Here is a 27,949-nt window from a genome sequence, read left to right as displayed (position 1 = left end):
TGCACTCGGTGGGGGGGGGGGGGGCGCTCCCCAGCCTGGCCTGTGCCCTCTCACAGTGCAGGAGCCCCGTGATTGATCTCCCCAAAGAGGTAGTCCCTGCCTACTCATCCAGGGTTCCTTGATGGATTGCCCCATAGAGGTAGGCCGGAGCTGGGGGCGCACACAGCCTCCTGGTGATGGATTGTTACGGCGGCATGAGGGCATCACAGCATGAGGGCATGACAACCACATAGGCTTTTATTAGTATATGTAGTATTCCATTGTGTAAATGTACCACAGCTTTTTAATCCATCATATACTGATGAGTACTTGGGCTGTTTTCAGATCTTAGCTATTGTAAATAATGCTAGCAGGCTAATTTTTAAGTTGATAATTTTATACGGCCCATGAATGATGTTATAAATATCCAAATGGCCCTTGGCAGAAAAAGGTTCCCTACCCCTGCTTTAAGGAATCAGTGGGAAAAAACAACCCAAAACCAGACATGCCATTATGGAGCTTTCAGTCTGTAGGAAAGACACAAACATTAATTAGGCACCCAAACATAAATGTCATTATACATTGCAGTGATACATGAAGATAAATAACAGAGCTAAAGAAACAAATAACATGAAGGTAAATATATTAAAGATCTGTATATCTAACACAACAATTTTTAATTTACTATACCTTGGCAATAAATGGATAGGATGCTTGAAGCCTTTAGCATATTTGTTATGCTGTAACACAAAAATCAGTGCAAATACTATTTCAACTTTGACTAAAAATGTTTTTACATATATTTCTGTATTTTTATAAATAAATGCATAATTGTGTATTGTTTACAATATACAATTATAAAGAGATATATCGGATAGCATTCAGAGATAGGCCTGACTTCACTCATGTGATGATTTGGGACCTTTTGCAAGAAAGTAAAAAGAAACAAAAGTAGTCTTGAAAACCATCAGTATTTCACTCAGCCAATCAATAATTGTTGTGAAGTGCTCTGGGGATATAAAGCCATATAAAATGAGGGTGCTCACTCAGGGATCTCATGGTCAAGTGTCCACACTCCTGGATTGGCCTCCTTGGAGTTCAAACAGCCTAAAAACCTGAGAGAGAGAGAGAGAGAGAGAGAGAGAGAGAGAGAGAGAGAGAGAGAGAGAGAAAGAGAAAGAGAGAGAGAGAGAGAGAGAACACTCCTCAAACAATCTTACTATCTGTGTAGCCTGGATACCATTTAATTCTGGCTAAATGTAATATTTTCCTCTCTCACTCTTCCAGTATATTTCACATCATGTATTTGTAGTTCTGGTCAAGGTTCTGGGATGGCATTTGTATATAAGCTTAGATGGTTCAAGTTATTCACAGTCCTTTGTTTTTCATTCTTTCCCAGTAATATGTCACAATCACATTTCAATGTTTCAAACATACAAAATTCTTGTCATCTCTGGAAAGGTTATTTTAGAATTTTTCCTTATGAACCTGCAAAATCTGTTTTACGGTTATGTGCATAAGCTGTGCTCAGCCTATAATTGTGCCTTCATAATGCCAGAATTGTCATTTCAAAAAGGACAGAGAGCTTCCCAATAATTATTTGGAGACAATTGCCCGAAAGGTTTTATTAAACTAATTCATCCTTTTTGTTTAATTCAATCAACTCAGCTATAAATGTTGGACATCATGAGGCTTCTGTTGGTATTTTTGTTGGCATATGAATAGAGGCATTGCTATGTTTAAAAACTGCTATCCTTATTTATTATGGGGTGTCCAATTTGAAATATTGAATTAATGTGGCCATGGGTTTTATTGACCCATCTGTATCTTCACTCTATCCTCCATTTGGTTAATAACACACTTATTTTTTTTAAAGATAGCAGCCTGGGTGTAATTTTGTGGCTACAACAGATTGAAGACAAGATGGTCCACGTTACCATCAACCTTCTATATAATTGCTAGTTAAAATGTCAGTAGCAGGCTTCAGTGCGATTCTGATTATCCACCTTATGTCCACTTCCAGCCTGGTCCTGGAGAGAAAGACACTGGACAATGAATCAAGATTTAGAAGTAAAAAAGTTTGAACACCTGGGGACCTCATTTATTTCTTCACTTAGCACATAATTATTGAGAAACGAATGTGCTCAGAACTATGTGAGGCACTGGGGATAAAGAAGTGAGTAAAACACCACAGGTTAAGTGTTCTTACCACAATAAAAATTAAAATAAAAAAGAAGTAAATAAGACATAAATAGTTTAATATTTATTTCCCCCTAGGGAGTTAGCTAAGTGAGGGCAGACAGCTTGTTGTATCCTTAGCAACTTCCATTCAATAACTGGAAATAGAATCCCAAATGGAACTGACATTTTGTCTCAAGAGATTGGAATAGTAGAAAGCAAATCTAAAATTTTTTTCTTAATGTGACATATGTGAGGAGTGATATTCATAGGAAAGACCCGCTCACAGGAATACACATAGGTAGGCCTTTTTCTTCTACTCAAGAAATAGTCCTAGATTGCAGATGAATGAGAGTCAAGTAGGAATAATCTCGAATCCTTCCTAATATTGAAAAAATAAAAATAAACCATGTGGAACCTCTAATTTCTGATGACACATATCACTAGTAATAAAGCTGTGACTGACACTGTGGAAAGCCACAGTGGTGTGCCACCATCTCCTGACAGATGTATTTTGATGTTGAAGTGCTTGAAGGTTTTATTATTTGTTAGACTCTCCCCTCTGTGATTACTGCAAAGACGGTCCAAATTCCAAGGGCCACAAAGAATCAAATCTCAAGATTGCTATTTTGAAAATTTTTAGCTCTTGATAGTAGTTGGGGATCAAGTGGTGGATTGATCTGATTTTCAAAAACAAATGTAGTGATTGATTTGTCTTAAAATAAAAATAACCATCTCCTGCTAAACGAACTTGGTTGTTAAGTAACCAAATCGAGACAGAATGGTATTCTGCAGAGAGAACAGATTTGGGGACCCAGAGCTACCTACCACTAGCTGAGAGGCCTTGGGTAAACCATTTAACCTCTCTAGGCCTCTCTAGGTCCCATTTGTAAAATGTTGCCAATCATGTTTGTCCTCCTGACCTCCAGGGTTGCCATGAAAACCGCTTGAGAAAAGGGATGTGAAAGCTCCGTTTACTGTAAAAATCCCGTGTATTTGTACTCTTAACCCATTCGTGATACCACGAGTCACTTGGAAATCAGTCCACAAAACGGCTGGTCTCATTGACGACAGAAGCATAATTGCCCTGTGACCAACCCACTTTGTCCCTACCAAGCATTCCAGACATTTTATTGCGGGACCAGCATCTATGGGAAAAAGTCAAAAGGAGACTGATCAGAGGAATTCCACTGGCCCTTCCCAGGGCCCTGTGCACAAAATGGTCCCCTGTGCATTGTTATTTTGCTGTGTTTGCTGATGTCCACAGTTTCCAAGACAATAACAGACCGATAACTGGGTGATGATAAACAGACAGTGAGTGTGAGGATATACCAGTTTTCTAGAGCAAAGGCCTCTGTAAATCGTCCCTGGGATTGCAGCCGTCTCTGGCTCCTCTTCCCATTGGAAGTGTAAATAGAGAATGCAGAGGCGGACTTTCCAAAGCTGAGGAATGATAACAACCAGTGAATTTCTTCAGAGCAGCACACACACTGATGGTTTTGCTTTTTGTTGCATGGGCAGGGCAAGGTGATTCTAGATTCTGACCTGAGCCCTGAGCCCTACCGCTGCCCAAATTCCCTGTGTCAGAGTTTTGTGCTTCACAGTGACCAAGCTTGAGGCTCTGGATGAGGCCTTGGCTCACAGCTCTGGGGTGGAGGAGAGGTGGGCAGAAGAGGAACAGGATCATTCCACTTCGGGTGTTATTTTGCTTTGTGTTTTTGCTCATATTAAGCAACTGGCCATAAAAGAAATATAATATACAGCTCTGTCCTTGGGTAGTTAAATTTTAATCGGTAGTCGAAACTAACACTAGAAAAAGTTTTGAGAATACTTTAAACAAACAAGTACATATCAGATAACAAGAATATGAAAATAAGTTCGCTAAATCAATAACGTATGCTTAAATTTTCCACTGGGTTGATTGAATTGGAAAAAAAAAAAAAATTCAATTGCTTTGTTGACCTGTACTCTCAACCAGAAAGTACTGAATTAGGACATTGCTTTTTGTGAATATACAGAATTCCTGAGTCCCAATTTCATCGATGAGATTGTAAATAAATTGAGAGTATACAGAAATAAAAGGAACTCAATTGAGTTAAACTAATCATTATTAAACTTATTTTATACTAGAGGCCTGGTGCATGAGATTCGTGCACTGGGCGGGGGGGGGGGGGTGGTCCCTCAGCCCAGCTTGCACCCTCTTGCAGTGCGGGACCCCTTGGGGGCCCAATCTTACCCCCCCCCCCCGCCCCGCCCCCAGGATTAGGCCTAAGCCAGCAGGCAGACATCCCTCTCACAGTCCCAGACCCCTCGCTCCTTACTGCCTGCCTGCACCGCCACTGCACTGGCCAGCCATGAGCCAGGCTCGCTGCTCCTTAGCATTGCCTTGGAGGTGGGAGAGGCTCCCACCACCACCGCTGCGCTCGCCAGCCGTCAGCCCAGCTTCTGGCTGAGTGGCACTCCCCCTGTGAGAGCACACTAACCACCAGGGGGCAGCTCCTGCATTGAGCGTCTGCCCTCTGGTGGTCAGTGTGTATCATAGCAACAGGTCGTTCCGCCATTCGGTCAATTTGCATATTATGCTTTTATTATATAGGATGCCTAAAGTTATGCTGTGTAGTAGATCTCTCCAATTTATTCATCTGTGTATATACCATATGCATAATTCTATAGTAACATGAAAAATGCATTCCATGAATATCAAGAAATTCTCCCACAGCATAAAAATTTACCCTAAAATATAAACATAATATGGACAACATTACTCAGGATACACATGCAAAGATTTAAATGGAAATATACAATTTAAAAATGTAAAGGGGAAACCTGTACAAGGGCTTGATGCCCATATGAGCCACTGAAGACGTATTTTGGAAAGTGAGGAGGAGAAAGTGTGGCTAGCAAGCAAGGGGGTGAATGCATTGTGAAGTTTCCCAACATCTTAAGATGATAAGTAGTCCTGTATTTGAATTGTTTTAGTATGGGCCACTTGCAAAAACATTCAATATTTCCCTTTTAAGATATAGTAAGCCAAAATATATATATGGAAAGTTCACTAAGTCATTGGTAAATAATCCAGTGTTGACTTTTAATCTAGAAATAACTGGCCAAATTGATCCCAGCCTTCCTGACTATAATTTTCCCCTGCAGAGTACATTGATTTGTGTTACCTTATTGCTTTCTCTCATTGTTTGTCTTTCTTTTTTTCTTTTTTTGTTATTTTATTTTCCTGCTGGTATAATATATGACCGGGGATATTGAACTTTTATGATTTTATGTATTTTGAGCTCATAAATTCCCTTTACTTGTCACCTTTCCAGATTGGGGCTTTATCTTTTTCTCTTCATATTAGAGGCCCAGTGCATGAAATTCGTGCACTGGTAGGGTCCCTAGCAGCTGCTGCCACTGGCCGGGGCCTCCCTCCCTTCCCCCAGCCAGCCCGCCCCCTGGTCGAACTCCCGGAAGAACCCCAGTTGAGGGGACAGTTTGCATAGTATGCTTTTATTATATAGAACATTCAGAATGTTATAAAAAACAATGCTTTTATTGATATAGAACATACAAAAGAGTATACAAATCATAATTCTACAGTATGATGAATGTTCACAAAATGAATACCGTGGGTAGTCAGCACCCAGATTAGAAATAGAACATTATTAGTACCCTGGAACCCTGCCCCCTCTCAGTCATGTCTCCTCCCTCCCTACCACTGCACCAGGATAGCCATTATTCTAATTTCTAAGACCAAACATTAGTTTTGTCGTGTTTTTGAATTTCATATTAATGGAACCTTATAATTTGTGTGTATATGTGTGACTTCTGTTATTTAACATTATGTTTCTGAGATTTGCTGCTTGAGCAGTATTTCGATCATTCTAATTGCTACATAGTATTTCATTGTTTGCCTTCCATGATTTATGCATTTTACTGTTGATAAACATTGAAGTGATTTCCAGTTTGTGGCTATTATGAATACTGCTGGCTTTGACCATTGTAGCTCATGTTACTTGATAAATGTCAATAGAAGTAAGGTTTCTGGGGCACAGGATCTACACATATTCAGCTTCAGCAAATACTGCCAAACATATCTCCTAAGTGATTGTACTAATTTACATTTTCACAGCAGTGCATGAGAGTTCTAGTTGCACACCAACACTTTGAATTGTCAGTTTTTTAAATTTTAGCTGTTCTAGTAGTGTGTAGTTTAAATTTGAATTTGAATTTTTCTAGTGAGTAATGAGAGTGAGCACTTTTCATATACTTATTGGCCATTTTAATATCCTCTTTTGTGACATGCTTATTGAAGTCTACCCATTCTGTTTTTGAGTCATCTCTCTTTTCATTATTGATTTATGAAAATTCTTTATATATTCTGGATACAAGTCCTTTGTCAGATATATGTACTACTAATATTTTTTTCTCAATCTGTGGCTTGCCTTTTCACTTTATTGTTCTTAATTTTAATGCAGTACAATTTCTCAATTTTAGTCCTTTATAGTTAGTGGTTTTTATGTCCTATTTACAAAATCTTTGCCTATCCCAAGATCTTTTACTTTATTCTAAAATTTCTAGTCTATAAGTTTTCACACTTATATCTATAATCAAGTTGGGATGTGGGGGGTTAGGGGGAGATAGTGTTAAATAGAAGTCAAGGTTTTATTTTCTTTTTTTCTATATGGATATTCAATTGATGTGCTGGATTACATTACTTTCTCCAATAAGGTTACCCTATCTTCTGGTAGTTTATTAATAGAGTTGGGGAAGCTCACTTTAGTTAAACTCGGGCTGAGATGATTTGAAACTCTGCCAGTTCTTCCCCTTAATTTCTTTATTTACACACATTTTTATCCAGGATCAGTATATTATATTATTTTTGTGTTTATTTTGTGTGTTTTACATTTCAGGACAATATTGTGATGTACATCTTGTTCTGTTTCTTCTCCTTTTTCTTTTCTTTTTTCTTCTTACTAAGCATTGTGTTTTAAGATTCTATTCTGCTTTAATATGTGAGATTGAATTTAAAACACAGTATTTGGTGAACGAGTTCAGTTTTATCTACATGTACCCTATGTTCATTTCACCATCTCTTTATCACATAAGATTCCCCCCACCCCCAATTCTTTGCTGCACTGAGTGTCCTTGAATGTGTCATTTTATGTATCCTTTGCAGAATTATTTTTGTAATGTATTCCTAAAGTGCAACTGGATTATGGACTATAATACACATATTCAGTGTTACCAAGCACTTCTAAATTGCCCTACAATACATCAATTTTTTTTTTTTTGTATGAAGCTATGAACCTTTCATTTGCTCCCTTTCCGTGGATGAACTCTCCAAAGGTCCTATCTGAGATTATATCCCCAAATGCATTCTTCTTTTTCTCTTTCTTGTTTCCATTTTTTTAAATCAAAGTATGATTTACATAGAATAAAATTTTCTCTTTTTAGTGTACATTTCTACAAGTTTTGACAAATGCATACAGTTGTATAACTACAACCACAGTTTAGATATAAACAGCTCTTCCAACTTCAAAATAGTTCTTCCTTCTTGAACTTCAGAGATGTTGAAAACTCTGCTGTGTGTTTCATGAACTTTATGCTTCATTTCCTATTTTCTCTCATCCACTTGTCCTTTGTATCGTAAGAATTCAGCAAATGCCTTGAGGGAGAAATCACTGAATGTGAGGTCACTTTTCCAGGCATTTTTTCCTCTCCAGAAGTCATCCCCTGAAACTCTAGTTACTGCAGCAGCTCTCTGATGCCTTCAGAGTTTGGTTTCTTTGGAATTTTATCCAGACTTTCTAGTTGTTCTCAATGAGAGCATTGGACTGCCACAAGCTAAGACATTATAGGCAAATACCTAAGTCAGTCTATCTACATTAAACAGACGCATTAAGACCCTCTTCCAAATTTTTTCATTGGTATAGGTCTCAAAGGGTAAAAGAAATGTCATTGTTGGCAGCTATTATTACTCCAAGTGCTCAATCATAGAAAGAGCTTTGTAGTCAAACAATGGATTCCAATTCCAACTCTGCTACTTATTACTTATATGACAGGGAATCTGAATCTGTTTCCTTTCTTTCAAATGGAGATGATAAAAAACAACTGGCTTTACAGTTTTCTTTTGAAGATTAATGAGATAACAGATCAAGTACCCTGCACATAGTAGGCATTCAATAACTTATAGATATTATTATGTAATGTGTTATCATTTCTCTTGGAGCTCACACTCATCTCTTAGAAATGATGGAGAAGGGGTGGGAAAGCAATGCCCTTCTCTGAGCGCCCTGTTAGATGTTGCGAACGGTGAACTTGATTGAACTGGCTTTATTCACAACTGTAACAAGGCATACACAATACTTTTTTCCTTAAAAGATCATAGAATTATACACAAACCATCTGAGTTGGCGGGATCTTGAAAAATCTATTCCAAATGCTTCATGTTACAGATGAAAGAATTGAGGGGGCCAAGAGTCGTTAAATGACTTTGTCAAGGTCAATTCATTCGTTAGTATTTATTTAAGTGACCCAAATTCCCTAAGATCACATATTTCTTCCCTTCTAAAATATTCCTTGCTCCCATATTCAACTGTAAATGTAAAACAGAGACAATTCTCAGGAGACAATTATTAATGTTTTATTGTTACTGGCTCATTCTAAAACCCATAGATCTATTTTTAAATATTTTATATTAATTTCTATCCACACAAATTATGTGACTTCCTGCCAACTAAGACTGAAATAGCTACTTACCATTCCTTTCCCATTCCAATGATATATCCCGTGGCTTTTCTTTCTCTCTCTATTATTAAGAAATAGTCTGCCTTACCCTCCAATGCGTAAGACAGAAAAGAGCTCACAAAACCCCACAGAAAGCAGCTGTTTTCAAGTTTACCAACTGAAAGGGGGCTCAGGACCTCTACCTGGGCACTGGTCGCACAGGTGGCCACGGGCAGCCCTGGCCTCTCCTCTATGGGAAGGGCAGGTTACCAGCATCACCATCACCCTCATGCTTTCCAGCAAAAGCAGCACCTGGAGAAACATTTTTTGGAAAGCCCCTTCGTTTAGCACACATTTTAGCAGCGTGCATTCTATTAAAGGACAAATAAGCCTGAATCCCATGTGGACCAAAGACCTTGGAAGAATTTCGTGATCACAGAGCACACAGTCATTTTATAAAAGCCTCTACCTCACACCAGGATTCCCAAGGGCTCCTCCTGGGACACTCTTTCCCCGGATCTTCCCATGGGTTACTCTTTCCTAGAAATGTATTTTCAGCCTAGATGTCTCCTCTTCGTGGAGACCACCCCTCACCATCCAACCTCCACTTCCCTCTATCCCAGCACGCGGATGTATTTACTCTCTGTTGGAAATACGTGCTGTCTGTCCCCCACCAGAATGTACGGACAGTGTGTCCCAGTCTGACTTAGAACAAGTGAATGTGGGCATGTATCCTTCCAATACAACCGTCAGGCTGGGTTTCAATAGTGGCTTCACTCCTTACTTGCTGGGTGAATTAAGCAATTGACTTAAATACAAGGAACTCCTCAGTGCTTATCCTAAGATAAAAGTGTGCATCTCACTCGGTTGTTATAGTGGTCAAATGAGATAGATGTGTGCCATGTGCTTACAACAGGACCTTAATGCACAGTAGTTATTACTATGTCCATAATTAAAGTAGAGCATATTACCAAAAAAGAATCAAATACTAAAGTTGAAATCAAAGGATCCTAATTCAATCACATAAGGTACATTTTTAAATTAATTAAAATCGGGTTTTCCTGTTGGCTGTACGAAGTTATTCGTTTTTATAAAGGATCCCTAATTCAAGGATCGGAATTTTAAAGTAGAATTTTAAACACTATTTACAACTACGTGTGTAGTGGCAACGTTTTTCCATTTGTGTCATCCAAGAAGGTGCTACTTTCTGTTTCCTGGGCTACTGAGTGGCTTTGGCTGGAGGCATCCTGCGGGTTTTCAGAAAATCTGAAAACAACTCTTGGAGGACAAGGAATCTAATTGGGAGGAGAGAGAGAGTCCTCCTTTCCTTTATTACACCTCGATTCTCCCAGTGAATGAATGCTCATACAAAACCCACATTTCCCCACATACTGCTGCCTCAAGCATAGGGGCAATGGCTAGCCCCTGGCTGTTTGCCGCTGGCTGGGAAGGAAGACCCACTCATTTGCCTAATTTAGCCCAGCTTGCTCGCGCTCTCTCTCTCTGTCTCTCTGTCTCTCTGTCTCTCTCTCTCTCTCTCTCTCTCTCTCTGTCTCTCTCTCTCTCCCCCTTCCTCTTTTCCTTCATCGAGGTCTTTCCTTCCTTACCATGTCCAGTCCTGACCCGGCCTTGCCTGCAGAGAATTTTAGCAACTGCCTCTGAGCCAGGTCAGCCACACTCTGTGTGTTGGCTGGTGAATTAAACGCTGTGGGTTAAGGCATCAGTGAGTAATGGTTCACCCAGGCATCTATTTGAAGTTGCATGCTAACTGGCGGTAGAGAAAGATCTTAAAGCAAGGGGTGAGAGTTTTATCAACTTCCTGGCCCTTTGATCCTAAATCTGAAAATAGAAAGGAAAGTATATCTGAAGACAAACTCCACTCTTAGTCACTGCCATTCACTTTACGGTTTCTCTTAAAAGCCTTTCAAGCTTTGTCTCACTAACAAGATAGTTCCTGAACATATACACAGACATACACTATAGACCAAAAAAAAAAAAAAAAGGTTTTTCTAAGGCTACCATTTTCTGTATTCATCCCCACATTTTAAAATAAAAATATTGAGGAAATAGAAAGCAGGGAAAGGGAAATTAGGCAAATAAATACTGACGCTCTCACAGTGTTTGGGGAAGGTGACACTGGAAAAGTTGGCATTTGTGCTACCTGTCACTACCAGAACCAATAAGTAGAGACAAGGATTGAATCTTTTTGTTTTGTTTTGTTTTTTCCTTTATTGATTAAGATGTTACATATGTGTCCTTATCCCCCCCATTCCCCCTCCCTCTACTCTTGCCCTCACCCCCTTGGTGTCTGTGTCCATTGGTTAGGCTTATATGCATGCATACAAGTCCTTTGGTTGATCTCTCCCTTTTACTCCCACCCTCCCCTACCTTCCCTCTGAGGTTTGACAGTCTGATCGATGTTTCTCTGTCTCTGGATCTGTTTTTGTTCATCAGTTTATGTTGTTTATTATATTCCACAAATGAGTGAGATCGTGTGATATTTATCTTTCTCTGACTGGCTTATTTCACTTAGCATAATGCTCTGCAGTTCCATCCATGCTGTTGAAAATGGTAAGAATTTCTTCTTTTTTACTGCAGCGTAGTATTCCATTGTGTAGATGTACCACAGTTTTTTTAATCCACTCATCTGCTGACGGGCACTTAGGCTGTTTCCAAATCTTAACTATGGTAAATTGTGCTGCTATGAGCATAGGGGAGGGGGGGGCATATATCCTTTCTGACTGGTGTTTCTAGTTTCTTGGGATATATTCCTAGAAGTGATCTTTATGGGCGCTTTATTCAGATGGCTGGAGATCTGAGAAGGCGGAGGATTATGTACCCTAAAGACCGTCTTAAATCTCATTTCAAGCCAACCTTTTCTACAGGGAGAAGAAAAGTGTAGGTAAAGGGTTTGGAATTCAGAAGAAAAGTAGGTAAGGGGGTTGGAATTCAGGGAAAAGGGTTAATCAGATAAAGCTGCATTCTGGCGATTTTCCTAGCATCCCTTCATCTGCTGACCGGTGATTCTTTATCTGTGTCCTGGGCTGCTGCCTGGATGTTCTCTCCCTGGAGCATGCTGACTCAGATACCATCTTGGTTGCTTGCAGTCCTCCTGCGGCACAAAGGTTGCTGGAACAAAGGCTTTCTAGTGCATTAACTACCAAGCCTATTAACTGTATAACCAAAGCTAAAAAAATTTAACTTCTTGAGTTCCCCATCAAAGGTACTGTGAATTTTTTTCTTTACAAATTTCAGTGTCTTTCTGTGTGTTCCTTTGCAATCCAGACAGGTAACTCCTTGCTTTCTTCTGATCTCCTAGCCCTCACTGCAGTCTGAGGGTCAAGGGTGGGAGGCCTTGTGGGGTGGGTGCTATCATCCGCACAGGCATTCTAATGTAGGGAATTTTTTAAGGTGCATATTCCTGGGCACCTCTGAGGTGTGTCCCATATATTTTGGTGTGTGTATGTTTCTTTAAAGAAACGTCCCCAGAAGATGCCGATATGCAGCCAGTCTGAGAATCCCCCTTTAGGGCGATAGCACAGCATAAGTGCCACAAGGCCAAGTACAGCGGCTAATTGCTCCTTGTTGTATGCCCTGTTCTTGGCACACAGAGGGCACTAAATCCATATTTGTTTATAAATTTACTCATAGGAACACACTTTGTAATTTGTCTCATCTAAATTCCATCCTCTACTACTCTTCAAATCACTGAACAAGAGGTTCTTAGTTGGGGGATGGGGGAGGGAAGGAGCCGAGACTGCTTTGGGAAATCAGCAAAAGCTAATGAAAGCTTAAACACACAAAATTTGGCCTACGGTTTCGGGGAATTCACAATCTTCCCTGAAACTCGTTCATGGTTTCTGTTTATTCATTCACTCAATATTCATTTTGTAATGCCCTACTGAGCGCTGGCAGGGGGCTCAGAGCTGGAAGGAACCAGATTATGAACCAGGTTTAGGCAAGCTTTCCAGTTGGGGATGGCGCACGGGTTTTCTTGTCCCCTTCTCAGATTTATAGAAAAGGCCTCCAAAATTTGGCCCCCGGTAGAAGAAAAGGAATTTAAATGGGATTTGGAGCTCTTACCACTTTCTGGCTTTGTAACTTAGAAGTATAATTATACGTTTTATCACTCTAACTAGATTTCTGGCTCTGTTAAGGCAGGGCCCACATCCCTGTATGCTAAGCAAGGTACATTAGCTGTATCGACAACACAATAATTGGTGCATGCATTTCGGATGAGTAAGAAGAGATGGAAGGTATTCAGAAAAGGGAGCTAAAGGTAGCCCGAGTGACTCCTCAGAGTAAGGAAAGGGTGGCACCTGGTTTTGCTGACTACTTTAGGAGCCCCGATTCCTCGTTTGCAAACCAGCCTTCCTCAGATACATACAAACCATAGGTAACACACTAGGCAGGTTTTTGTTTGATTTGTTGTTTGTTTGTTTACCTGCGAAACCTGAAATGAGAGTCTAGTGCTCCAGGACCAATTTCTATTTCAAGCCAACCCCTTGACCTCTGTGAATTTTGATTTTCTTCCAGTGCAAAATGACAGAGGTGGGGGTGGGAGAAAGCAAGCTATGTTCTTAAGATCCAGTTGAGACTCACATTATTCTTCTGAATGAAAAGCAAGCATTAAAAGGCCAAAGCTGCCGTTCCCACACGCATACTCATTTGCATCCCTTGTAGTATCATGTTGGGGCAGGTTCAGGAGTGTGATGGTGACTTAACTGTCACAGTTATTAATTCTTTGGTCTAATGTTAAATATTTATTGCTGTGTTTCCAGTTGCAAGAGAGTTAACTCTAGATTATCTACTAGCGTATTTCTATAATTATTTGTAACCCTCCAGTGCCTCCTCTTCTACCAACTGGTCGAGTCCCTAACCATCAACAGCAGAAGACCTTGGGCAAAGCAAAGGGTCTTTGAAGTCTGAAGCTTAGAAGGCTTGAAGGTTGAGCTTAGAGAGGGGGTGTCCTTGACCTTGTTCTAAGGCATTTACCTTGGACTATTGGCACGTGTAGTGCTCTCTGTTTTGTATGAACTATACCACCTTCTCTGCCCTATTATTTAGGATAATTTAGGGATTGATTCTGTAATAATTGTATTTCTTTTCTTTAAAATGCACAATTTATATTTATATCTATGCCTCATTTCCCCTTTAAGTTCTAACTAACACTAGTACATGAGGAAAAGTGATATTTTATAATATATAGTCTATATTAACAAAAGTTCATTCCACTTAATTGTGTTTCCATTTTTCTTTTATGCCAGGTATCATTAAAACATTCCAAGTTCACCCAATCGAATCCCACAGGGATTGGTGATCAATAAGAAGGCTCAGACGTGGATATCTGATTGCTTAACCGTGAGTAGAGTCTATGTGACTGGGGGCAGGTTGGTACTCTGCTCTTAGCAATTATATAGCCTCTCTGCCTGATTCTTGCACCTCACGATGCATTGCAAGAAGCCAAGCTTTCTGCAGTGCCCCTCATCATTTATTTACCAGGCAATCTATCAAGTTCAGAAGGAATTGTTTTGTAATATGTTTTTTTGCTTTATTTTTTTATTTTTTGCATATATAATATCTTAAGCAAAACTGTCCCCTTTCAATAATGAAGTCCTTCCTGCAAAGAATGCTGATGACCTGAGGTAATGAAGAGGAGATGAGTCAGTCTTCCAGGGGGCATAGCTCCCTTTGCACAAACACTGATGATGTCAGAAGCATTAAGTACCCCTCACTTTCGACAAATTCTTCTCAGCTGGGGGAGAACGTCCACCAGCAGGAAGAGGGGATTTTAAAAGATAATGGATGGAGAAACTAAAGGAAACTTCACTTGTTTACAATTTTACCAAAGTGAGCATCAGTAGGATGAGGTTTTTTTAAGGAATTTAGCATGGTTCTCAGGCAATTATTGTTTCAGGATTATATCAGTTACACCCTGTATTAGTTTGCTATGGCTACCATAGCAGAATACCACAGACTGGGTGGCTGAAACAACAGAGATTTATTTTCTCAGAGTTCTGGAGGCTAGAAGTCCAAGATCAAGATGTCAGCAGCCCTGGCTGGGTGGTGGTTCAGTTGGTTGGAGAGTCATCCCATACACCAAAAGGATGTGGGTTTCATTCCCAGTCAGGACACATACCTAATTTGTGGGTTCGATACACAGTTAGCATGTGTATGGGAGGCAACTGGTCCATCTTTCTCACATCAGTGTTTCTCTCTATTCCTTCCTGCCTCTCTCAAAATCAACATAAATATATCCTTGAGTGAGGATTTTTTTAAAAATGTTAGCAGGTTTGTTTTCTTGTGAGAGCTCTGTCCTTGACTTACAAGTGGCCATCTTCTCCCTGTGCCTTCACATGACCATCTTACTGCATGTGTATGTCAGACGTCTCTCTCTCCAAATTTCCTCTTCTTAAAGGACACCAGTCATATCAGGTTAGAGCCCACCCTAATGACCTAATTTTAACATAATCACTTCTTTAAAGACCTGATCTCCAAATACAGTCCCGTTCTCAGCTGCTGGGGATTAAGACTTCAACATATGGATCTGGGAGGAACACAGTTCAGTCCATAACACCCCATTATCATTTTTTTTCACGAGTATGCTGATGTTTAGCTTATTGCACATGGACCTCTCTCGAATTCTCCTCATCTGAACTCCCTTAGCATTTATATCACTCTCAGAGCATTTGTCTTTTCTGCAGTTTGTTATAGTCCTTTGTATGTAAAGCTGTCATTTCCCATTGACATTTCATAATTTTTGAAATTGAAGAGTGTGCCTTTTGCATTTCTCAGAGCATCAGAAGAAGGTTGGTATACAATAGACATTGAATAATATTTATTAAAAGACTGACTAACTGAATGAATAAATGAATGAACTAGATGAAGCCTTTGAACTACAATTTATTTGCTTTAAGACTATCTCTAAGTGATTATTAGTGGTGCTTTCTCTTCACTTGCCACCCTTCTGTCCCCACAACAGGTAGAAATAGTCAAGGTCAAGGCTGGAGAGGGCCGAACGAAAATTGATTAACTGATGGCAGGAGAGTTACTGCTCTCCTCAGAGAGGTAGGCAAGAGACAGAAAATAGCATGAATTTGCCCAGATAAGGTCATTTTCCTTAGGACACTGTTTGGGAACCAAGAGGGAAGGACAGTGAGTTTTCACTGAGACTCATTGAGTTTGAAGGGACATCCAAGGACATATGTATAGAACATAAGACATATGCAAGTCTGAAGTTCAGGTGAGAACTAGAGACAGAGATGTTCACAGTCATAACCTATACTTAGGAATTAAAATCATGACAGTGGGTAAGGCCACCCAGAATGGATATGTGGAGGGAGAAGAGCTGTGGTTTAAAAAATGCCACCAAAAATTGTACGTAGCAAGTTTCACTGATAAATGACAGAAGAAAGAAATCTTATTTTTTATTGTATTTATTTATTTTTATTAATTTCAGAGAGGAAGGGAGAGGGAGAGAGAGAGATAGAAACATCAATGACGAGAGAGAGAGAGTCATTGATTGGCTGCCTCCTGCATGTCCCCTACTGGGGATCGAGCCTGAAACCCAGGTATGTGCCCTTGACTGGAATCGAACTCAGGATCCTTCAGTCTGCAGGCTGACGTGCTATCCACTGAGCCAAACCAGCTAGGGCAGGAGAAACAAATCTTCATGCTACTTCTAATGAGGGTTTGTAAGAACATGTATACTAGCTAATGTGTATGTCTAGCTATTTCTCTCTCCTCTAATGTCTTGGTCCTGTTTTATTCCTTCTCCTTTCCTCACTTCTGTGGGATATGCCTCAGACCATTTTGGGGGCTTGCCCTACCCAACTTCTCTCCCTTCTAGCTAACTCCACTCATCAGCATGTGTTTGGCTCCCCAGCTTCCTGTCCAGGAGTCTCACACATCAATACCTGCCTTTGGGACCATTTTCTTCATCAGCCAATGAGAACTGATCAGACTGGACGGTGGGAGAGGCCCAGGACTAGCCCTTTAATGTCCAAAAGACAGAAGAGTCAGGTCCTTTTCAGAGTCAGGTGCCATGGAATATTGTCTTGTCCAGACAGTAAAGAGGCAAGTTGGGGGGAATGTACCTCTTTTGCTCCCTGAACTCCCTCCTTAGTTCATTGGTCCCTGCTAGTCTCCCCGCAGCACACATGCTTTAGAGGAAGCATTGGAAATATTTTAGGGTTCACAGCATGGCCAGAATGGGGGCTAGTGAGTATAGACGGGCCATGGGTCATGACAGCCATAACAAACTTCTCTCTGGGCTCCACCATCTATTGAGGTCATGTTTACCCCAGCACTGAATTTCCCTAATTTTTTCTCCTTCCTGTGATGCAAGTAAAAAGGGAAAAGATATTTGCTTCTCTTTTATTTTCTAAAGTGTTATTTATTTTCCTTGAAGTTCCCTCCTTGCTTTTTTTTTTTCTTTTTCTTTTTCTCTCTCCCTTAGTTCTCTTTTGTTAGCAGAAACTGTTGATCTTCCTTTGGATTATCTGATTATTAGCAAAAGAGGCATTCAGAGGTCTGGAAGCTTCCTCCTCCTCTTTGGCATACCCCCACCCATTTTTAAAATAATGAACTTGGAGATATCAGCTTTTTCAGGTACCTTCTTCTCTACTTTCCTCTTGGTGTTCTTTGAGTAGCCAGGAAAAAGATGCCAGTTTTCTCATAGCTACCCAAAATGCCAATGACACCGGAGTCAGTGATTTTTATGAAAACTGTTATTTACCTATAAAGAGAAAGGAGACATTTTGAAGTTAAGAGAGAACAGTTCTGCAATCTATGAATGGCCTAGGTGAGGCGTTCCAAATGAATGGTGGCCAGTGGCCAGGATAGGTGCCTCCCAACTGTGTTTCATTAATTTCAGCAGCTAAAGGACTTGGAGAGAAAGATAATTTTCCTATGAACATTTAAAAGAAGTGTTTTGAGTTGTGTGCAGGCTTTGCCCTTGTTTTAGAACAGCATAAATGGGAGATTTTTATAATCACTATGGGCCCATATTTTTGGAGTCCCTTGAAACTCCAGATGGAGTGGAAAGAGGGTTTTTTTCTTCCCTTTTCCTCCAGTTTTGCTGAACAAGCCTCCCTGGACACCCTTGACAAAGTGCTGGGTCTTCTGTTTAGTTCAAGTGTGCCAACACTGGTTTAGAATAAGATATAAAGGGGTCTTTCTCACACTAGGAGTCGTTCCTGTGGGTTTCTGATTGTGGTTGTAGAACAAGGCTCATAGGTGAGAAAGCCTTGAATCCACTACTTCCTTAAGAGTCTTACCCCAAGGGGACTGCTTTCAGATCTTTGTCATGAGGCAAAAGGAGGAAAATATACAGTGGGCTCATTTGAGGGATTGAGAGGACATGAGGATCATTCCCAAAGTTTCCTGACATTCTGGAGACCTTCATAATAAAGAGGGTAAGAGGACATTCCAGCGTCACCACATACCGATTTTTAAACTTTGGCCAAATGATGGCATTTTCCTGGCCAGGGAATTACACCTGGCCTTAAGAGGCACCGCCATGAAAGCACACACCCCTGCCTAGCATGGCTACTGACGGAGAGAGGTTGTGCCAGGGTGGACACGCCGAGATGGGAGGCAAAGATAGCAGGGAGGAAAACAGGCAATGGTGCCAGGGGTCCTTCTAGAACTTCCAGCCTTAGGTTCCAATAAGCACGGGTGAGTGTGCCATAAAGAGGAACAGAGTGATTGTGCTCTATAGTTGTCAACCCAAACTATCAAGTCTTATCCAAGGTTCCCACTGCGAAGAGTTTGTACAGGTAAAAGACACAGACTCAACTGCTTCCAAACTCTGCTTTGGGATGTTCAACAAAACAAAGTTGTGAACATCTTGCACTTGCATGCAACAGACCTCCAGTGAGATGAAGTAGAACAAGCACTCAATCCGGGTAGGGGAAAAATCTGAGACATTTTCCTCCCCACTATTCTCTCTAGCCCAGGTCCAACTTAATGTCAAATTAAATCTAGATTTTTTAAATTAACATTTACTAGAGGAGATGGCAGAGCTGCATTCCCTGAAATAGATATTTTAGGCCAAACTTATTACTTAGGGTTTTTTTTTTCTCCTCCTTTTTGCTAATTCAAAACAAAATGTCTATCATTCACTCTAACACCAGCCTTTAAGAGCTGGAGACAAATGGAGTCTGAATATTCACGCCCATGTGGTACAAATGAACTGTGATTTCAGGATGCTGGCTGTTTCTCTGACAGGGGAAAAGAGCGGTTGACTAGTTTAATATTTTTGGCTGAACACACTTTGTTCAAGAGGGATGGAAAAGGCCAACATTAATATTGAGTCCTGTTATTTAATGACCCAAAATGATATACCATGGAATGGAGCATCCTGAGTTTGGGAAAAAGTGTGTTGATCATATCCAGAGATGCAGGGGCGGGGGTGGGGGTGGGAGGCGGAAGGAAGGAGTGCTTCTAAAAGCATTTTCTCCCAGCTTTTCAAAGAATTCCACTCGTATGTATATTATGTCCATGATTGTGAATCTGATTCCATCACAGACTTACAAACTTTATAAACATAAAGACATTTGTTACAATGAGAGACTCTGGGGACACATCTAACTGCCTCCCCCAGATTGCTTGCTAATGGTTTAGAAATAAAAGATGCGTTTGTAAGTTAGGGTTGTCAGGGAGACTTGGAACCACTATTAGCACCATCTGTCTTTTTTCTTGTTCTTCAAACATATATTCAGTCACTCATTAATTTATTCACCCTGTATTGAATTGGACCTTCTCCAACCCAGGTGTTATATTAGGTCTGGGCTGCATTAGCAATTCTAGTGTTCCTTCATCCTCTCCTATCAAATGGACTCTTGTTTTGCTCAATGCAATGGAAAATTTGGTGAATCCAATAATGCATTCATTGACGTAAATTGTGATTTTTGATACTTTTATTTGTTTTTCACTGGCCTCATCTTGGCAAAGAGTCATAATATTTTAAATTTCTCTGCACCCTCATCTACCTATCACACTTAATTATGTGGTTTGTAGGCAAAACACTGCAATGTACTGGAATTCTACTTTTCTGCAAATCACTTTGAAGAAGGATGCATAATTGCCCCTGATGTTAGGTTTCCTAAATTCTGGTTTTCATGAAACATTTTTTTAAAGGGGAGAGATAACTGTAGTTTTGAAGTAATTGAAAATTAAAGTCAAAGTAAGGGTGCTGTGATAGTTTTATGGAATGCTCATAAGAATCAAAGGTGAGAGACTCAACGTGGATTTGCCGTGAATCCAATGGAGCTTGAGCTGTAAGGCCTGTCCCTTGGACAGACTGCTGCTGCCTAACTTTTTACATTTCATAGTGCGTTCTCTTTCTTAAAGAAGGCCTCCCAAGTAATCTTCAGGTCCCACAAAACCTGGGTCTGCCCTGAGACGGACACAAACAGATAAACTTAGATGATTCAGCATAATGTCTACAGGTAATTAAATAAGTAAAAAAAACTAAAAAAATTGGCCAACACGGTGAAGTGTTGTAAATTGATTTTTTTAAGGTTTTAGAATGAATTCGACTTGTTTTCTAAAGCAAAACCCACTTAAATGAAAGAATAACTCAGTTTGCCAAAGCACAAGTGGACATAAACAGGACACAAATTTTTACTTCATTTATAAACATCAGATATGAACTCACCCTAACATGGAGCAGGCCAAACCCTCTGGGCAGGAAATGGCTCCTAGGAAGGGGCATTAGTAGAGGAGCAGGAATCCTTCCAGGCGACCACCATCATTTCATCCTTGCGCTTCTAGCCACAGTCTGCCCTGTATTATGCATTTGCAGGTCTTGTGAGATGGAGCGTAGTACTCTGGTTAGAAGCACAGACTCTGGGGCCAGGCTGCCTGGATGTAATCCTAGTAAATCTGCCATTTACTAGATCTGTGGTCTGGAGCAAAGACTCGCCTTCTCTGGGTCTCAGTCTTTTTATCTGTAAAATGGAAACAACAAGATTGTTGTAAAGATTTAAAATAATATTCATAAAGTTGTTAGGCGTGGGCTTAGCAAATGGTAAGTGCTACATTACCTTTGCATGAATAAGTAAACTTCCACATCTGGACTGTAACCCGATATGTGTTCACCGTGAGTTTACCCTTGCATCTCTGCACAGTGCCGGGCCTGGCCCATGATCGGCCATTGATGAAGGACTCCCTTGATCAGGGGTCACAGACCTGCAGCCTGAGGCCCACATTGACCTGCAAATGTGCTTCCTTTGCCCAGCATAGATTTTTAAAAATTTGTAGTCAAATGCTCTTAGGGATGCACACATTCTTCATTTCCGCATAGGCCACCACTCCCCAAATATTGGCCACTTTGGTCCTTGAAAGCATTTGAATTTGTCATTCCTGGTAGAAAGGAATGAACACACGTGTGAAGATGCCTACAGTCATGGCCCCTATATTGGGAGCAGGGAGATGGTGCCAACCAGGAGGTGCCACTTTCACTCCCTGCGGCCCGGCTGCAGTGTTCCAATTGCCCTACCCATCCCTGTGTCTACACTGAAAGTCACAAAAGTGAAATAAAAAATGGATAACTGGAGTAAGAACCTGTTTGAAACAGAGATGTGTGCTACCTAATGTCGGAAGATCATTTTCATCATGGACCGCGTTGACTGAGGCTGTATCGGTCATGACAAGCAAGGTCACGCTGCCGTCAGGAGCAACTCAAAAGCTCAGTGACTTAAACAAAAAGGGTTTGTCACTCATGCTTTCTCTCTAACCCTGGATAGGCAAGGGTCTCGAATCCATATCGTTGTCATCTTTACTTGGGGACCTCAGCTGAAAGCTGCTATCTGGGATCTTGCTGCTTGCTGCAGTAGGGAGAAAAGAAATCTCTGAAGGGTCTCAAACCAACAGTTCAATGGTCTGTCCCAGAAGTGATAGGACACTTCTGTTCACAGTTCATTGGCCAGGACTAGTCCCTTGGCCCCAGCTGACCACAAGGAAGCCAGCAAGTACCATTCGATAATGTGCCCAGACCAAAACAGAAACATAGGACAACCAGCACTGATGGCACAGCTGTGGCATTATTTGGAACTTGGATTCTTTTTTTTTTTTTTTTGATTTTTTACAGAGAGGAAGAGAGAGGGATAGAGAGTTAGAAACATCGATGAGAGAGAAACATCGATCAGCTGCCTCCTGCACACTCCCTACTGGGGATGTGCCCACAACCAAGGTACATGCCCTTGACCGGAATCGAACCTGGGACCCTTGAGTCCACAGGCTGACGCTTTATCCACTGAGCCAAACCAGTCTCGGCTGGAACTTGGATTCTTAGGCCAGAAGTTTTTCAGTAAGTTCAACTCGGTCAATATTTCCATGTATCTATAGAGGCGCAGCAAATAACCCAGCCCTGTGAGGGGGTAGCAAAGGAGATGTAGGCCCTGACACTGAGCAGCTTCAGATTTGCTCTGGAGAAGGAGACGTTCTGAACGTTTGACTAACAAAGCCATATAGTATTTATCGCCAAAAAGAACAGCGATAGCAATGTTGCAGTTGAAAGAGAGGATGGGTCTAGAATAAAGGTAGGACTGAGTTAGACTCTAGAAAAATAGATGGCATTTGCAGGAGTGGAGGGCGCGTTGGGTTACAGAAGAGAGGAAGCAGGAACAAAGGCCCAGAGGCAGACATGACGGCTGGATTATTGCAGGACGAAGGAGTTGTCCTGGCTTGTGTTTGCAGGTGAGGGTGAGGTAGGGAGAGGACCCAGGTGATGGGTACAGTGATGGAGGACCTCTGAGGTCTACTGAGAAACAGGATGGTGGCCTGTGGAAGAAAGATCATTTCTTCTCTAAAACCAAACCCAGAGTCCCGGATGCCCAATAGCTTCCCAGACCCACAAGGCAGTTACTGAATGGAGACAGTAGTAAACCTGGGGTTGCTCCTGATTCCAGTTTAAAGCTTCTTTGATCGCTTCTCCCACTAAGAAAGAATATTCAAGTTCAAGTGAAATAGCCTCTCATTGCTGGGGTCAGTTCAGCCCTTTTACTGTTTAACATCTGTTTTTGAAATTCAGCGGAGACCCTGACTTAAGTCTGTTTAACTTAAAAAGCAGCAAGGGAACATCTTGTTTTCATGAATGTCCAGAGGCTGTGTGTCAACAAATAAAAGGTCTGTTTGCGGCATTCAAAGTAGAAGAGTTGGTTGTGAGATGTTGTGCCACTGGCGGAGATTGATTGTGGACTATTTGTTTCTTGGAATCATGAACCAAAGTTTGAAAAAAAATAAGTGGGCCAGCTTCGCTTAAATCAGCAAATTTCTGTTTGATGGTGGGTGAGAAACATGCTTGTACTGTCAGAAGGTCCCTGAGCTGGATGGCTTCTAGAAAGATGCCCCACTCTGCCTCCTACTTGAACTACGCGAAGATAAGGCCTAACGTGAATTCGCTGCGTCAGTATAAATTCCAGCCGACAGCAGCTGATAAATCATTGCTTTTATATTACTCACATGGGACCTGAGGTGGGAAAGAAGAGGTGAGAATAGTTCGCCATCCCGCAAAGCTGACTAACTACTTCACTCCTCACCCACTTCTTTAGGAGAGAAAAGTGGAGAGGAGTTTGATTTATCAGCACCTAGAAGCGTGAGTGTCTGGCACATAACAGAGTCGATATGTATTTGCTTAATGAGTACAAACTCTGGTCTTCATGCTCCCTGTATGAATGCACATCTGTATGTGTGTGAATATCATTCCTGAAAGCTATTGCTACCTATGTCTTATTCTAGCCCGCCCCCCCCCCCAAAAAAAAACAAACTATTAGGTCATTCCTGTCATTCTCTTTCATCGAAGTTTATGTTTTTCCTTATGTAACCCTTATCCCAACGTGTTTGTTATTGGTTGCTTGTCTCTACCATCAGACTACCAGCATGATTAGGGCAGGGGAGTCATAGTCACAACTTATGTGCCCCACCAAACAATGTGGCTACTACATGAGTGGTATTTCAAAACTCTTGTTGAATGTTTTTATGGAAGTTGTCATTATGAAACAACGAAGTTTTCATGGTTGTAGAGCCTTAACCACTCTTAACTATACATGAGTTTAAACACAACAAGGAGGACAATAGGGCTCATAATGCACTTGAATATACAGGGGCCTTTTGTGTGATGACATACTCACATTCATTGGACCATACACTCTACTGAAGGTCATGGTGGGATGGGTTGGTCTAACCATCTCTACGTTCTCAAAGTTGTCAGGCCATATCTGCCATTCTAGCTGGCCCAGATTAATGTCATAACACTTGGCAATTCAGGATTTATTTTCTCTCAAATAGTTAACTAATTCCTAGTGGAATTAAACCTATGGCTTTAGCCATATTAGCTAAATTCCGGCCCACCAAACCAGCCGGTAAAGGCAGTACCAGGATCTCTGGTCAGATGTTTGGGGTGCCTGGGCGGGGGTGGGGGGCGGCGGCAAATGGCTTAATATGTACATTCATTTGGAGGTCACACAAAATACAAACATTTCATCTTGAGTGGAAACAAACTGGATTCACTTGCTCCGTTTTTGCTCTGGCTGCCTGTGTAGACGGGGTTGAAATGGGAATGATTTGTGAGTTCCAAAGGCTCTCTAGAGAAATGCTCATTCGTTTACAAGCGGTGCTATCCCACAATAGTTTCTTGCTTTGTATACTTGAAAACATTCCCAAAGAAACAAAGTTGGATGCAGAAAAAATAATGAGAGAAAAGAAAAATAATACTCTGAATTCTGAACAATTCTACTTTAATAGGTTGATCTGCCTGCCAGCTGGCCACAGCGTTGACTACTTGTAATATATACTTTTGGTAGGCCACATTTAGTTCTTGGAACTGTTTATATTAGACTGCAGAAACTTAATTATTCTAAAATTGGCAGAACTCACTTTGGTTACTTAATGCAAAATTGCTTAGTCATCTTTATACATAGTGTGGACAGCATTGTTTAAGTGTGAAAAATTGGGAAATGCAAATGTGCTCCAAAGAGATTTTAGGTCAGGTAGAAAAACAAGAAGGTGACATTTTTCTCAAGATGCTTAACAGGTGGTTGCCACATGTTTTAATTTGACAGGCTAGGTGACTGCTGAAGTCCTTGATTACAGTATTTTCCTGTTTTCTTTGTGGATTTTGTCAGAAGTAAAATGCTGCTGCTGCTGCTTCTTAGACTGTATTCTAATCCTAGATTTTTCAAGGTCATGAGTTTTCCAGCAAGAGTGTGAGGAACTCTAGCCTCAGCCGTCAGAACAGCTTTCTTCTCAGAAACAGACAAGGATGTCATTTCAAGCCGGTTGTCACAAAGATTCCCCCTTTTGTCTCTTTTGATTTGAATATGTATCTTACCATGCTTGAACTATCTGCCTTCCAAATATAATACAGATTGATAGAGCTTTAGCAAGAAGTGGGCAGGCAAAATGAGTTTCTTCCTTGTATTTTCAAGTCTGAAGTGGCGCCGAAGGTCTCCAGTTTTCCCAGGAATGCCCATGGCCTCGTACTCTTCCTGTGACCTGGGCTTGGGCTCCTAAGAGAGATGGTGAGAAAAGATAAAAGTCCTATAGCCAATGGGTAGTGACACAGCCTGGGAAGGGTAGGTTCCCAAGCAAACATCCAGAACAGGGCCTTATGTTTCTAATTACTGAGCATGGTTAGAGAGCCAAATCAGGCAACACTTCTTTTGAGACTGATGGAAGCATTTAAATCAGCTCTGAATGTCAGTATTTTCTAATTATGATGGAGGAGTGGCAAGGAATCTCCAAAGGCCTTGGAAATTTGGAGTGTTTCAGATCAACCCTGATTCTTTCAGTTTCTTATTCATCATACGTCTGCTTTGTCCTTCTTTCTCTTTGAACGTCCCAGAACAAACATATTCCCCCAGTCAGTAATGCCTAATACCCCTCTTCCTGAAACCAGAATGTCTTTCTAGGTCAAGGTTCTTTTCCACTAGAGGAAAACAGCAATTCCAAATCCCTATATAAAATGGAGCTCCATTAGAGAGTAACCAAAGGACTTGTATGCATGCATATTAGCATAACCAATGGTCACTGACACTGGGGCGGTGAGGGCTTGTCTGGGGTGTGAATGGCTGGCGGGGGCGGGGGGAGTCAATTGGGGAAAAGGGAGACATATGTAAAACTTTAGACAATAAAATAAATAAATAAAAAATGGAGCTCCATAGCAAATCACCACCATCCCCAAGGTTACTAAGAGCTCAAATGGAGACGTGGCATTTTGATAATGTGTTAGCAGAGTTTGTCTGTTTGCCGGTTAAGTCCATTGAATAAGGACTGCCCTGAATCCATTCCAATTCAATAAATGTGAACCAATGCTGACTATAAGATAGAACAGTCAGATCTTTGAAGGATTACAATCTTCTAGAAAAGACAGCTATGTCCTTAGTAATTAAAATACAAGCCACAGACTAAGTATTGCAATCGAAGTATAATGTGGGTATCAGGGCGAACTCATGTCAGATAGTCTTAAGCCTATACTGTGAGCCATTCCTTACATGAAGAATTGTCCAGGAATCCCCAAGCTAACAAACTGCTGAAACTACCACCTAAATGATTCATGTGAAAACAAAAAGGGAGCAGTCTAGGTGCTTTTCAATTTATAATTTGACTGCTGTATAAATGTATATGTTTAAATTATGTATCTATTATGTCCAAGAGCCATAATGGATAATGTCTCTCGGTTTTGTTTCAAAGCTTTTCATCTTAGATTATAAAGTCCTAGAAGATTGTCTCTAACTTGCTTCATGATACCAGAGCACAATAAATGCATTTGATGATCATGATGAATAGATGTTGAAAAAATTTCACTAGGGAGTAGTCACTGGTCAATAATAACATATCCTTCATGTACAAAAATGTTGCTTTTGACAAAGTACCTTCAAGATATACCTTTGAATTGTTTCCAACAGTGTAAATGGATTTGCATTCGGCCATCTAAACTCCCTCACCTTGCTATAATCTTGTATTAACAAGACAGCTGACTAAGGCTCTGGATCTTATTTTTAATCACCAATTGGAAGTGTTAGTTAAAAAACCAATCACAAAAAAGCAGACTCATAGGTTGCTGATATTTTTATAGCTGAGTAGACCAGAAAAGCCTGAGGGTCATGCACAAGCAAAACTGCTATTATGTAAAATATGACAATTTCTGTACCATGTTTATGATTGATAAAGACCTCTGACCACTGGTTTTTTTTTTTTTTGGTTCCAAATAAACCACTCTTAGGCCTTATTATGCAACTTGAAGTATGATCTCTCTTCAGACAGTGTCTGAACTTCTTTTTCATTTGCCAGGCTGTCTTAGTAGCCAGTGACCAGTCACAGCAAGATTGCCTGATCTCCAAGGCAATCTCAACAGGAAAAGAGATAGGTTACTAATGATGGCATTAGATGATCACATCCATGCTGTGAGATGCTGACCTGTGCCACACCACACATTTTATTCCATCTTTTCAAGGAGATTGTAAGGTCTTTGAAAACAGACACCATGTCTTACATACCTTCATGCCTCTGAACTACATAACATTACTTCACACGGTACAATCAGGGCTGACAGCAGAACTATCCGACAGAACTCTTTGTGATGACATAAATGTTCTCTGTCCTGTCTTCTATGGAAGCCACTAGACACACATGACCATAGAGCGCTTGCAATGGACTAACGAAGCTGAGGAACTAAATTTCTAATTTCATTTTATTTTAATTTTAATTTAGATTGCTTCATGTGACTAGAGGCTACTGATTGGACAGCACATCCGTTGAATCTTCAAAATACCTTTCACTGCAGTCCTAACCAGATGGTCCTTTCACCTCTACCTATTTCCAGGAATAGGGGTTCACACTTTCTCAGCAGCCCTACCCATTGTCAGAGAATTCTGTTGGGGCCAGGACAACCAGCCTCACCACATCAGAACTAGCCTCTGTTATCAGGCGTACATTTAGAAAGCACATTTATACCTTTCGTTGATTTATTTATAGCAAAGCTATGTGTGTGTGTGTGTTTTTCTCACACAGACACAGGTTGGTGGGAAACCTCCGTTTTTGCCTAAAGGTTTACATCTATACCTTT

General features: G+C 40.8%; 1 protein-coding gene across 3 annotated transcripts in view; it reads left to right on the top strand.

Moving 5' to 3' along the window:
* The window catches only part of CALD1 (caldesmon 1), a 225,148-nt gene that overhangs the window by 76,643 nt on the left and 120,556 nt on the right, over positions 1-27,949 (top strand). For all 3 annotated transcript variants that reach the window (XM_079786324.1, XM_079786326.1, XM_079786323.1), the window contains exon 2: positions 14,145-14,238. The gene's annotated coding sequence lies outside the window, so the exon portion shown is untranslated. The remainder of the gene's footprint in view (positions 1-14,144; positions 14,239-27,949) is intronic.

Source organism: Cnephaeus nilssonii (assembly GCF_951640355.1).
Source record: "Cnephaeus nilssonii genome assembly, chromosome: 12".
Lineage (NCBI taxonomy): Eukaryota > Metazoa > Chordata > Mammalia > Chiroptera > Vespertilionidae > Cnephaeus > Cnephaeus nilssonii.
The sequence above is the reverse complement of the archived record's forward strand: the minus strand, read 5'-3'. Positions and strand labels throughout refer to the sequence as shown.